Raw genomic sequence first — 13,126 nt, forward strand, 5'->3', positions numbered from 1 at the left:
AGTTTTGCCATCACACACACCTGCCGGCTCTGAACCTGGTTTGTCTGTGTGTGTTGCACGTGGGAGGAAAACCATTTGGCTGGGCTGCGTGTCCCCCTCTTGTGCCCACAGGCCCCATGCAGAAGAGGAATGATGAACACTCGCCCTGAGCAGTTCTGCAAAGTGTACCCTGGGGCTTCTCTGCCTCCACAGTGAAAACTCCAGAACCTTTAGGAGACCTTTTTGTGTAGTGGGGAGCTGGGGCAGTGGGGGAGGGATGCGGGCATTCAGATGTCAGCATTCTTCAGACTGCCAGGATGAGGACACTCTTGGTGAGCACCCCCCCACTGTGAGAATTGTACAGCCACCCAAGATTTCAAGGAAGAAGAAAATACGTTGTGGAGAGACCAAGTGTATGCATTGATGTGTGTAATTTTCTTAGTCACTGTTATTTTTTACAGAGAAAAGGGGATTCTCCTTTTCCTCCTTTCTCAGCAGGTCCAATGAATCTACTATGTATAGAACATTCCTAACACCTCCTGAGAGCAAGAGCCCTGTTTTTCTGCGTGTTTGTGAAGCTCCCACCCAGAGCAGCAGCTGCTAACACAGCTATGGGCCTCCTCTCCCCACCTCCACCAGCAAGGGTCCCCGCCTCCTGCTCTGGGTCTGTGACTGACTAGTCTGCGGGGAGCTGCTCACCCTGGGCTGGAGCACTTCAGGGTTGGGGCTTTTTCTGAAACTCCTCATACCACCTCCTGTGAATCTTTTGGCCCTTTCTCCTGTGTCCCAACATCCTCATTCCTGGACACAGACGACAATAGTGGGGCTGCATCCAGATGGCAGGACTGTCCTTTTCATGTCTGATTCTTGGCAGAATGAGGCCTCTCAAGACTGCACGTGGTTCTTGTAAGGGGGTACCTACAAGGGATTACTTGACATTTACATTTCAAACTCTCTGTAGTTTTTCAGTGGAACTGTATTCAGCCAGGTAAAAAACCCCTCCTGTTCATTAATTTCTCTTTTTCAATTGTTGTACTTTTGTGAATATTTTAATACATCTTTTTCAATTACTGGATTGTGTTGTGTGCTCAGTTTAGATCAAGTGAAGAAGAGATCAAAGCCCTTTCCTTAATTTAATCTCTCTCCAGCCACACAGGCTTCTCCTTCAGAAATAGCACCCATATGCCTATCTCAGGCCCTTTGCACCTTCAGCCTAGCATACACGTTCTGCACATTTGTGTGGTTTGCTCCTTCACTTCCTTTAAGTGTCTGCTCACATATCACCTTCTCAGAGAGACCTTCTGTGATATGTAAAAAAACAACGTCACCCACCCCTGGCTCTCTCTAAGCCCCTTAACCCTGCTGTTTTTCTCTCTGTCAAACCACACACGTGCTGATCTGTTTTCCCTACCAGAACATAAGCACTGCGAGCCCAGAATTGAGCCCAGAATTTTGTTCACGGTTCCATCTTTAGTGTGTAGCACATTATCTGGCAATTAGCAGTTGCTCAGTAAATGTTGATGGATGATGGATAGATGGATTTATCTATTCAACAAATGTATATCCTGTCATATGCCAGGCACTGTGCTAAGCATGAGGAACACACAGCTTCTCAAGGATCTTGCCACATAGAGGTGGGAGAAGGTGACATGGTGGTAATAATAGCTATTAGATAGTAATACTTTCTGTATGCCAAGAATTTCTTGCCCTGTTTAGCGCTATGAGTCAGTGCTAGTTGCAATCTCAAACTCACTTTTAGAAAGATAAAGTCAGTGTTTTACAGCAGTATTTTTTTGGATACATCTCCAAGAATAATACAATCAAAAACAAAAATAAACTAATTGGACCTAACCAAACTTACAAGCTTTTGCACAACAAAGGTTACTATAAACAAAACAAAAAGACAACCTATGGAATAGGAGGAAACATTTGCAAAGATGCGACTGACAGGGCTTAATTTCTAATATATATAAACATCTCACATAGATAAATATATTTTTAAAAAAAACTAATCCAAAAATGGGCACAACTTAAGTAGACGTTTCTCCGAATAAGACATACTGATAGCCAACAAGCACATGAAAAGATGACCAACATTGTTAATTATTAGAGAAATGAAAACCAAAACTGCAATGAGGTATCACCTCACACCAGTCAGAATGGCCATCATCAAAAAGTCTACAAATAATAAATGCTGGAGCAGGCATGGAGAAAAGGGAACCCTTCTACACTGTTGATGGGAACATAAATTGGTGCAGCCACTATGGTGAACCGTATGGGGGTTCCTTAAAAATCTAAAATCATATCCATGATCCAGCAACTCTGCTCCTGGCCATATATCTGCAAAAGGTGAAAACTAATTAAAAACAGTACATGCACCCTAATGTTCATTGCAGTGTTAGTCCCAAGAGCCAGTTCATGGAAGTGGCCTAAATGTCTACTGACAGATGAATGGATGAAGATGTGGTACAAATATACAATGGAATACTAGCCAGCCATAAAAATGAATGATAAAATGCCATTTGCAGTAACATGGATGGACATAGAGATTATCATTACTAAGTGAAGTAAGTCAGGTAAAACTATAATACCACTTATATATGGAATCTTAAAAAATGATACAAATGAACTTATTTATAAAGCAGAAGTAGACATAGAAAGCAAACTTATGGTTCCCAAAGAAAGGTGGGGCAAAGGGTAAATTAGTTTTGAATAACAGTACTTCTCTGGTGGTCCAGTAGTTAAGACTTAGTGCTTCAACTGCCGGGTTGGGAGTTTTTCACCCCTGGTCAGGGAACTAAGATCCTACAGGCTGTGCAGCAAGGCCACACATGAAATAAGGAAGACAAATGCAATCCCTATCAAATTACCCATGACATTTTTCACAGAACTAGAGCAAAGAATCCTAAACTTTTTATGGGGCCATGAAAGACCCAGAACTGCCAAAGCAATCCTGAGGGAAAAGAACAAAGCAGCAGGAGTCGTAACCCTCCCAGATTTCAGACACTACTACAAAGCTACAGTAATCAAAACAGCATGGTTTTTGGCACAAAAATAGACATATGAATAAATGGAACAGAATATGGATCCCAGAAATAAACCCACACACCTACAGTCAATTAATCTTTGACAAAGGAGGCAAGAATATACAATGGGAAAAGGACAGTCTCTTTAGCAAGTAGTGTTGGGAAAATTGGACAGTTGCATGTAAATAAATGAAGTTAGAATACTCTCACGCCATACACAAAAATGAACTCAAAATGGCTTAAAGACTTAAAAACAGGACACCATAAAACTCTTAGAACATAAGCAAATCATTCTGACACAAATCATACCAAAGTTTTTTAAGTCAGTCTCCCAAGGCAGAAGAAATAAAAACAAACAAATGGGACCTGATCAAACTAACAAGCTTTTGCACAACAAAGGAAACCATAAATAAAACTGAAAGACAACCTACAGGATGGGAGAAAATATTTGCAAACTATGTGACCAACAAGGGCTTAATATCCAAAATATACAAAGAACTCATACAACTCAACAACAAAGAACAACCCATTTGAAAAATGGACAGAAGACCTAAATAGACATTTCTCCAAAGAAGACATACTGTGCTCAGTTGCTAAGGCATGTCTGACTCTAAAACTACCTGGACTGTAGCCAGCCAGGCTCCTCTGTCCATGGGATTCTCCAGGCAAGAATACTGGAGTGGGTAGCCATTCCCTTTTCCAGGGGATATTCCAGACCCAGAGGTCAAACCCACATTTCCTGCACTGGAAGGAAATAATTAAAGAGTGAACCATAGTAAAATGAAACAATGTTTATTCAGGGAGATACACACTCCACAGACACAGTATGGGCCATCTCAGAAGAGGAGAAACCCCAGGGTACAGTGTTGTCAGTTTTTATAGGATTGGGTATTTTCATAGGCTAATGAGTGGGAGGATTATTCCAACTATTTTGGGGAAGGGGTAGGGATTTCCAGGAATTGGACCACTGTCCACTTTTTGGCCTTTTTTGGTTCTTGTTCAGTCACTGAGTTGTGTTCAACTCTTTGCGACCCCATGGACTGCAGCATGCCAGGCTTCCCTGTCCTTCACTATCTTCCACAGTTTGCTCAAACTCATGTCCATTGAGTTGGTAATGCCAAAGAAGAGATATAGATGGCCAATAGGTACATGAAAAAATACTCAATATTGCTAATTGTTGTTCTGTTGCTAAGTTGTATCTAAATCTTTGCAACCCCATGGACTGCAGCATGCCAGGCTTCCCTGTCCTTCACTGTTTCCTGGAGTTTGCTCAAACTCATGTCCGTTGTGTCGATGATGCCATCCAGCCATCTCATCCTCTGTCACCCCCTTCTCCTGCCCTCAATCTTTCCCAGCATCAGGGTCTTTTCCAGTGAGTCAACTCTTCATAGAGAAGTACAGATCAAAACTACAAGATACCACCTCACATCAGTCAGAATGGCCTTCATTAAAAAGACTACAGATAAAAAATTCTGGAGAGAGTATGGAGAAAAGGGAACCCTCTCACACTGTTGGGGGCAACATAAATCTGTGCAGCCACTATGGAAAACAATATGGAGGTTCCTCAAATAACTAAAAACAGAGTTGCCTTATGATCCAGCAATCTCACTCCTGGGCATATACCCAGATGAAACTATAATTTTAAAAGATGCATTCATCCTTATGTTCATAGCAGCACTATTCATAATAGCCAAACATGGAAACAACGTGAATGTCCCTTGACAGATGAACGGATAAAGATGTGGTACAAATACACAATGGAATACTACTCAGCCATAAAAATGAATGAAATAACGCCATTTACAGCAACATGAATAAACCTAGATATTATCATACTAAGTGAAGTCAGAAAAAGACAAATACCATATGATATCACTTACATATGGAATCTAAAATATGACACAAGTGAGCGTATGTACAAAACACAAACAGGCTTGCGGAGAGCAGACATGTCGTTGCCAAGGAGGAGGAGGAGTCAGGGAGAGATGGAGGGAGGTTCGGGGTTAGCTCACTAGTTTATACAGAATGGATAATTAACAAGATCCTACTGAATAGCACAGGGGACTATACTCAATATCCTGTGATAAGCCATAATGGGAAAGAATATTAAAATATAAAACTGAATCATTTTGCTGTATGGTAGAATTTAGCATTGTAAATCAACTATACTACAATTAAAAAAAAAAAAAAAGACAATGTCAGGTTTAGGGTATATAACTTGCCCAAGGTCACTCAGCTAATAAAGTCCAGAGAGAAAGGGCTGGGGCTGGCACAATTTGATCCAAAGACTTGTTTCTTTATCACTCTGCCCTGGGGCTTTTCTCACCAAAAGCAATCTAACCTCCTTATTCAGATAAAGGCATTATGTCACTGAAATAAGGGAGGTGGTTGTGTAAGTGGTAGAAAAATGCCCAGGGGCCTTAACTTCAGTTTGGAAGACAATATGGCAGGCAATATGACCTGCCTCTTGAGAAACCTCTATGCAGGTCAGGAAGCAACAGTTAGAACTGGACATGGAAAAACAGACTGGTTCCAAATAGGAAAAGGAGTACGTCAAGGCTGTATATTGTCACCCTGCTTATTTAACTTATATGCAGAGTACATTATGAGAAACGCTGGGCTGGAAGAAGCACAGGCTGGAATTAAGATTGCCGGGAGAAATATCAATAACCTCAGATACGCAGATGACACCACCCTTATGGCAGAAAGTGAAGAGGAACTAAAGAGCCACTTGATGAAGGTGAAAGAGGAGAGTGAAAAAGTTGGCTTAAAGCTCAACATTCAGAAAACTAAGATCATGGCATCTGGTCCCATCACCTCATGGCAAATAGATGGGGAGACAGTGGAAATAGTGTCAGACTTTATTTTGGGGGGCTCCAAAATCACTGCAGATGGTGACTGCAGCCATGAAATTAAAAGACGCTTACTCCTTGGAAGGAAAGTTATGACCAACCTAGATAGCATATTAAAAAGCAAAGACATTACTTTGCCAACAAAGGTCTGTCTATTCACGGCTATGGCTTTTCCAGTGGTCATGTATGGATGTGAGAGTTGGACTGTGAAGAAAGCTGAGTGCCGAAAAATTGATGTTTTTGAACTGTGGTGTTGGAGAAGACTCTTGAGAGTCCCTTGGACTGCAAGGAGATCCAACCAGTCCATCCTGAAGGAGATAAGTCCTGGGTGTTCATTGGAAGGACTGATGCTGAAGCTGAAACTCCAATACTTTGGCCACCTCATGCGAAGAGTTGACTCACTGGAAAAGACTCTGATGCTGGGAGGGATTGGGGGCAGGAGGAGAAGGGGACGACAGAGGATGAGATGGCTGGATGGCATCACCGACTCAATGGGCATGAGTTTAAGTAAACTCCGGGAGTTGGTGATGGACAGGGAGGCCTGGCGTGCTGCGATTCATGGGGTCGCAAAGAGTCGGACACAACTGAGCGACTGAACTGAACTGAACTGATGGTGACTTTATCTGTTGAGAGCTGTGTCACAAATAACACCTTACTGATAAAGCACTGACATTTTCTAGTGACTTATAAATTAACATGGATTCGCAACCAGCTCCTGGCTTGTATAACTTGATGCTTTTTTGAACAGACAAGATCGCCTGTTAAGGGTGAATCTCCTGTGAACTGCATCATGTGTGATGTGGCAAAAAAAGAACAGATGCTTCCCAAGCATGCAAGGGCAGCAGTAATAAAATCAGGTTCTCTTGGTTCCTCCCAAAGTAGAATTAGGTACTGCAGAGTTTCCTCCTTCTTCTGGGTCCCTGACTTCCAAGCTGCACAAGAACATACCAACCAAACACATATATACTATTCCTGAGGATGATGGCAGCCCTGGGGGAGCTGGCTCAGTGTTAGAAAGCGAACCCCACGTACTCTCTTGCCCCCTTCCAGGCTTAGGCCCCCTTCTGGCTCCTCTGGCTGATCACATCAATAACCGCATTTAGGAACAAACAGCGGGGCAGCAGCCATGGCTACCAGGTTGAAAGGGAGGGAACTTTATAGAAGGGAGGGTGCTTATATAACACAATGGAATATTACTCAGCCATTAAAAAGAAAGCATTTGAATCAGTTCTAATGAGGCGGATGAAACTGGAGCCTATTATACAGAGTGAAGTAAGTCAGAAAGAAAAACACCAATACCATATATTAACACATATATATGGAATTTAGAAAGATGGTAACGATGACCCTATATGTGAGACAGCAGAAGAGACAACAGATATAAAGAACAGACTGTTGGACTCTGTGGAAGAAGGCGAGGGTGGAATGATCTGAGAGAATAGCATTGAAACGTGCATATTATCAGATGTGAAATAGATCGCCAGTCCAGGTTTGATGCATGAGACAAGGCACTCGGGGCTGGTGCACGGGGATGACCCTGAGGGATGGGATTGGGAGGGGGCTTCAGGATGGGGGACACATGTACACCAGTGGCTGAGTCATGTGAATGTATGGCAAAATCCACCACAATATTGTAAAGTAATTAGCCTCCAATTAAAATAAATTAATAAAGAAAAAATAACCTTTATAGGTTATAGGGGAAATTGACTTCAGGTTTGCTCACTGGTTACCAGGAAAACCTGCTTCTCTGCTGGTCCCTCCTAGCCCCTCAGGTTGACTGTCACAGACAGGTGTTTCCCTTTGATAACTAGCAGGGTGGAACTGTTCTAACCTAAGGGTTAGAACAATCACTAGCTAGGGGCAGGAGTCGGGGAGGGGGGTGGAGGTGGGGAGGGGGCCCAAGCATGTGGGCAGTTCTGTTTAGGTTCTACGATGAAGGAGGAGTCAGGGGAGTTATTTGGTAGTCCGGTGGTTAAGACTCCACCTTCCAATGCAGGGGATGTGAGTTCAGCCCCTGGCTGGGGAATTAAGTTCCCACATGCTGCAAGGGATGGCCAAAAAGACTCCCTCTTTTTCAAAAAAGAGTTACGGTGAGTTAATGGTGAGTTACTGGTTCAACAGGGGGTGCGCAGAGAGCAAGAGAACAGTCATCTCGAATGGTCTGAGGGGATTATACTCTCCACCTCTATGTACTCTGCTAGGTACTCACAATCTTGGCCCACCCATCATCCACGATATCCCTCGAGCTGGGTGTTAGAGGTGCACTGCAACTAGATACCACAAATACAATACAGACAACAGAAGCTAAAGCAGATTAACAGTAAAACACCTGACATGCTAAAGATAATAGCTCTCCAGGAAGTGGGCACAGTTTGGAGCTATGTGCTCATCTGGTCACTGGAGAGGAAGTCCAGGGCAGTGACATCCTACCTAGTTATAAAGGAAAACTGCTTCTGGCTTCCGCAAACCCAGAGCCGCCCCCATGGAGTAGGGGAGGAGGGCCTTGGCTTTAAAGGAAACATTCTGGTGGCCTAGCCAGGTGTCAGCAGTCACAGTACAGGTCTGCCACCCCACCTTAGGTTGGGTGCCATTAGTAGTGGACTGGTTAGTTGTTTCCAAACAAAAAGCAGTTAATCCCACTAGTTGGATTTGTGTGGCCGGGAGCCAGGCGACTCCACTCCGCACAACATAACCTGAGGGGCCTTCATGAGCAGTAATCCTGGCAACGTGTAAAATTGTTACACAATAATGTTTACTGACGAGGGCACTTCTGACATATTGGCACGCTCCAGGACAGGAAGATGGTGAGCTGTCCCCACATGGTTGCATTACTTAGGTCCATTTTCCATGGAAGTCCAGAGGAGGACACCAAGGGCAGCTTGCTATAGACCCAGCAATTAGACTCATTTTGCAGCGAGGCCATTGTTGCTGCCCACTCCATGAACGGATTTTCTCTGCTCAAGCTAAGGATGAAATGTAAGACCTCTGACAGGCATAGCACAGGGGAAATCATGACTGTCAAGCAAATTACAAGCAGAAACCATATTCTGAAATGATACCCCTCCTGCCTGTGGTTTTTTTCTGGCCTATAATACAGTTCAGATATATCAAGTTTTCAGTTATACAGAAATGTCTAAAATCACATCTATAGAGCCATCAGCTCTATTTTGGATACCTGAACTGTAGTTAATTTTGATTTTTTATTTTTCTTGCAATAGTTTTTTTTTTTCTTGCAATAGTTTTAATTATTAAAAAGGAAGGATAGAAAAAAATGAGGGAGGAAGGAAAAGTCAGGAAATTTGGATATAATCTGAACTTTAAAAATACAATGTTGGCTTTAGTTTGTGATTTTGTCATTTTGGCTATACAACACTATTAGCTACAGATGACACAAAAACACCTTGACCTGAGCAGAGAAACTTCAGAACGCTCCACAATGGCTGTATCTGAAGGAGACAGATGTTTGCCCTACATAAATGTTGTATGATCTAATGGATACATCCCTTGCCAAATAATTATATTCAAAGATTTTTATAGCATAATTTTGAATTTTGAATGTACTTTTGTTTAATGGTTAAAGCAGATGTACAATGAATGTTTAATAGGCCACAAACTGGCTATTTTGGCTAGCCTAAAGTTTAGTTATGTAAAGATCAGAATGACTTCTCTTAATATGTGAACATTTCTTCTACCATTTTCCCCTTTGGATTGCAAATCTTTTGATGGAAAGCATTGATGATCAAAATATTTGTCCCTTGATGGTTGCTGCCTGCCCTGGGTCCACCATGTCCCTTGGTGCTAGGCCTCCTTTGTATATTACACACACACATAAACACCTAGTTACCCATGTTGGTGTAAAACCAATCAGACAAGCTCAGAGATGTGTCAGTGGAGAAACATTTTAGAGGCTTAGAGACATTTTATTAATTACACTGAGCTGTTACATGTTGTACACTTTTAGCAGCAGACTTAAGGCAAGCAGTGCTACACCGTAGTTGTACACTATGACAACTCCACTAGTGAATTCTCTTTCTATCCTGCCAACAGTACAGTTAGAAATAAACACTAACTTTCAGTGTTGATAGGGAGAAAAACACTTGTTAAAAAGTTCAGTTAAATTAGTAGGATGGGTCTTAACAGGCTGGGTCTGGATTTTTGGGTCAGTTGCCCGTGACTGTTGCCGTCTTTTTCTTGTGCTAGTGTGGATGGCATTTCGGGGTAGCAGTCTTTTCTATAGGTCAGTCCAGTGTAGAGGCCCTTCTCAAGTGGGAGTATGATTTCAAGAGTTAAGTTCCTTCAGTTCTGTTGTATACTTAGGAATATCTGATAAGGGTCCTTTTGACAAAGTTTCTGTTAATCTGTTTTATCATTTGCACTCATAGGAAATACTCCCCCACTCTAGTTTGTAAGGTGAGACCTGCTATCACATCCATCCCAAGTATATTCTGGGATTGGGACTATGAACACTTCATATTAGGGATGGGGGCAACTTAGTTTGTGGCATTAATGATATCCTTTTTGCTCTACCGTTCCACCCACAAACCCGTCAACAACAGAGAGGGGCCACAGAGCCAGTGGACATTTCTATATGTTAATGTCCATTCAGCCCTGGTGTTTACCATGGCTAAACAATTCTTCTATTCTTCAGGGGCCAATAAATGCCTAATTCTACTTGAGGCGTCTGGTTCCCTGAAACCCGCATTACCAAGACCTTCCCCTGAAGCCTGCGTTACTGTGACCTGGGATTTTCCGGGACCTTGACCATACCCCCTGATCTAGTAGCCTTGGGGCTGCACACTCCTCCCAGCACTGATGGCAGGGCCTCTTCCTCTGGAGGAGTGGAAGGAGCGCCTTGTTGTTCCAGAGCTCAGTTGCGTAGGACTCTCGGGTTTCTCTTATTTGGTATTTGTTCAGGTTTCAGCTTCTGCCCTAGCTCTGCTAATGTAGCACCAGGTTGCTTATCTATCTTGGTTATGGGGTCCCCACCGCCTCCAGGTCCTCCCACACCTGTTTTCTAGTAACTCAGGTGAGTTCCCAGAAACAGCAAGGAGGAGCCTTGCTTCTTTCCCCCTTTCAGGGATTAGTGGTTCTGATCCTCTGGTGCTATATCTTTTTCATTTCTCCCAACTCTACTATTGTTCGCACCACCTAGCAACTGGGTGCTCAACTAAGGGACTAAGGATGAAAACTAGAGCCCCAGACCGCTGCCCCGCAGCAGACTGGAGGACCATGTTTTTCATGCCTGATGTAAATAACTCACTATCTAGGCCCTAATAGTGCTGGCCACATGGCATATTTCATGCCTGGTTCTCTTAATGAATTCTAGTTTTTTCCATGATTTACCAACAGAGAGGAGAAGGAGGTACATCCCCTTCATTGGGCCAGGTGGCCTGGCAGTCAGCCACTACCCAAGAAAGCAGGAAAATTACTTTGCCCTCATTGATGGCTCTGTATAAGTGCTGCTAGAAGGCCAAATGCTTAGTCACTGAGGCCATCATTAACATATGCTGTTCAGTTAACATAACACCTTCCCCACTGACATCCCAGATACACAGCAACCAAGCAATGACTGGCCTAAATTTGTCACCCAGTTCAACTAACTCAGTCCAAGTACAGTCTCTGAGGGTGGCCAGTTTGCCCCACTCTAGGGCTGGGAGCAAATCATTCCTATACACTGTGGTCTAAGTTGATCTGGTTGTCACCACAGGGCTACCTACTGGCCTCACTGAGACAGAGGTTTCCGTGGCCTCACCCAGTCTTCTTCCTCACCGGTGCTCTCAGCGGAGTCCCACACTTTGAGGTCCCAAACTGGACGGACCATGACCATCTGAACTGAGTAAGCTGTCTCCTCTTAGCTAGGCCATATGGCGGACTAGTGTCTCTAACTCCCCATCTTGTCCCCTCAATCTACTCGTGTCTATAGTTGCGGTTTGGGCCAGTCTAGAATTTCTCCTGTGTTTTAACTCCTCCTCTAGATGCCCAACCTCAGCCTTGGCTGCTACTTCAGCATCTGTGGGCTCTCTTGCCACAATGAGGAAGAGTCAGTGCATAGCTGCAGCCACCGCCCTATTATCTAACTTCTCTCCTCCCACTGTAAAGGAGGCCAATAGCTCTGCAATACGATTAGGAGTGTCTGTGAGTTCTGGTACTCTCTTGGAAGCCCCCATTTATCAAGGACAACCACCACAGGGCCCCACATGCAAGTGCATGACCACCCCAGGATTTTCCTGGCAACTGTCCACTCCCTGTCCTTATTTCCTGACATCTCAGCACTCATGGGAGTTTCCTTGGCCTCCTGGTTGGCTTGACAGTTGTTGGGGGCACCTCGCAGGCCTGCAAGGTATGTAGTTTCCCAGCCTCGAGACCAAAGAAACAGCCTGGAGCCACCTACAGAGCTGTCAGTGGTTTATGGGAGAGGGGAACAAGATAGGAAATCAGACACATCTAAAGCAAGGTCCTGGAGCCAACCTGCAGGCAAGATGAGGTAGCAGTCTCCTACCAGGGGGGAGGGAAGGCTACACCGGGTAATAGGGGAATTGACATCAAGCTGGCTCATTACTGGGGAAAACAGGGGAGGAGCAAGTCCCTCATAGCCTCCTGGGGCAGATATTTCCCAGCTGGATGGAGCCATTCTGGCCTAAGGATTAAAACAATCACAAGCTGGGGGTGGGGAAAGGAAGAGTGGGTGGGAGCCAAGTACTCAGGCAATTCCACTTGGGCTCTGTGATTAAGAGGCAAGTCAGAGTAGGGTATATAGATGAGGCAGGGACTGGAGGCAGAGGATGTGAGGAAAGCAAGAGAGCAGCAATCTTGCATGGACTGATCACACAGCAGATTCCGCAACACAGGTTTTTCCTGTATATTCAAGATTTTTTATTAAGAAGAATTTCAAATGTTGCAGGAAAGAGAATGGGGTGCTCTGGATGGTCACATCCCAGGTCTCAGCGAGTCCCTGGGACAGCAGTCATGTGTGGGTTCTTGACTTTGTGCAAGAAATAATTCAAGAGCAGGTCATAGTAAAATGAAAGGTTTATTCAGGGAGATACACACTCCACAGACATAGTATGGGCCATCTCAGAAGACAAGAGAATCCAGGGTACAGGGTTGTCAGTTTTTACAGGGCTGGGTATTTTTATAGGCTGATGAGTGGGAGAATTATTCTATTTGGGGGAAGGGGTGGGGATTTCCAGGAATTGGACCACTGTCCACTTTTTGGCCTTTTGTGATTCTTGTTATTCAGTCACTGAGTTGTGTTCAACTCTTTGTGAC

The sequence above is a fragment of the Cervus elaphus genome, chromosome 20 (genome assembly GCF_910594005.1).
Source record: "Cervus elaphus chromosome 20, mCerEla1.1, whole genome shotgun sequence".
Lineage (NCBI taxonomy): Eukaryota > Metazoa > Chordata > Mammalia > Artiodactyla > Cervidae > Cervus > Cervus elaphus.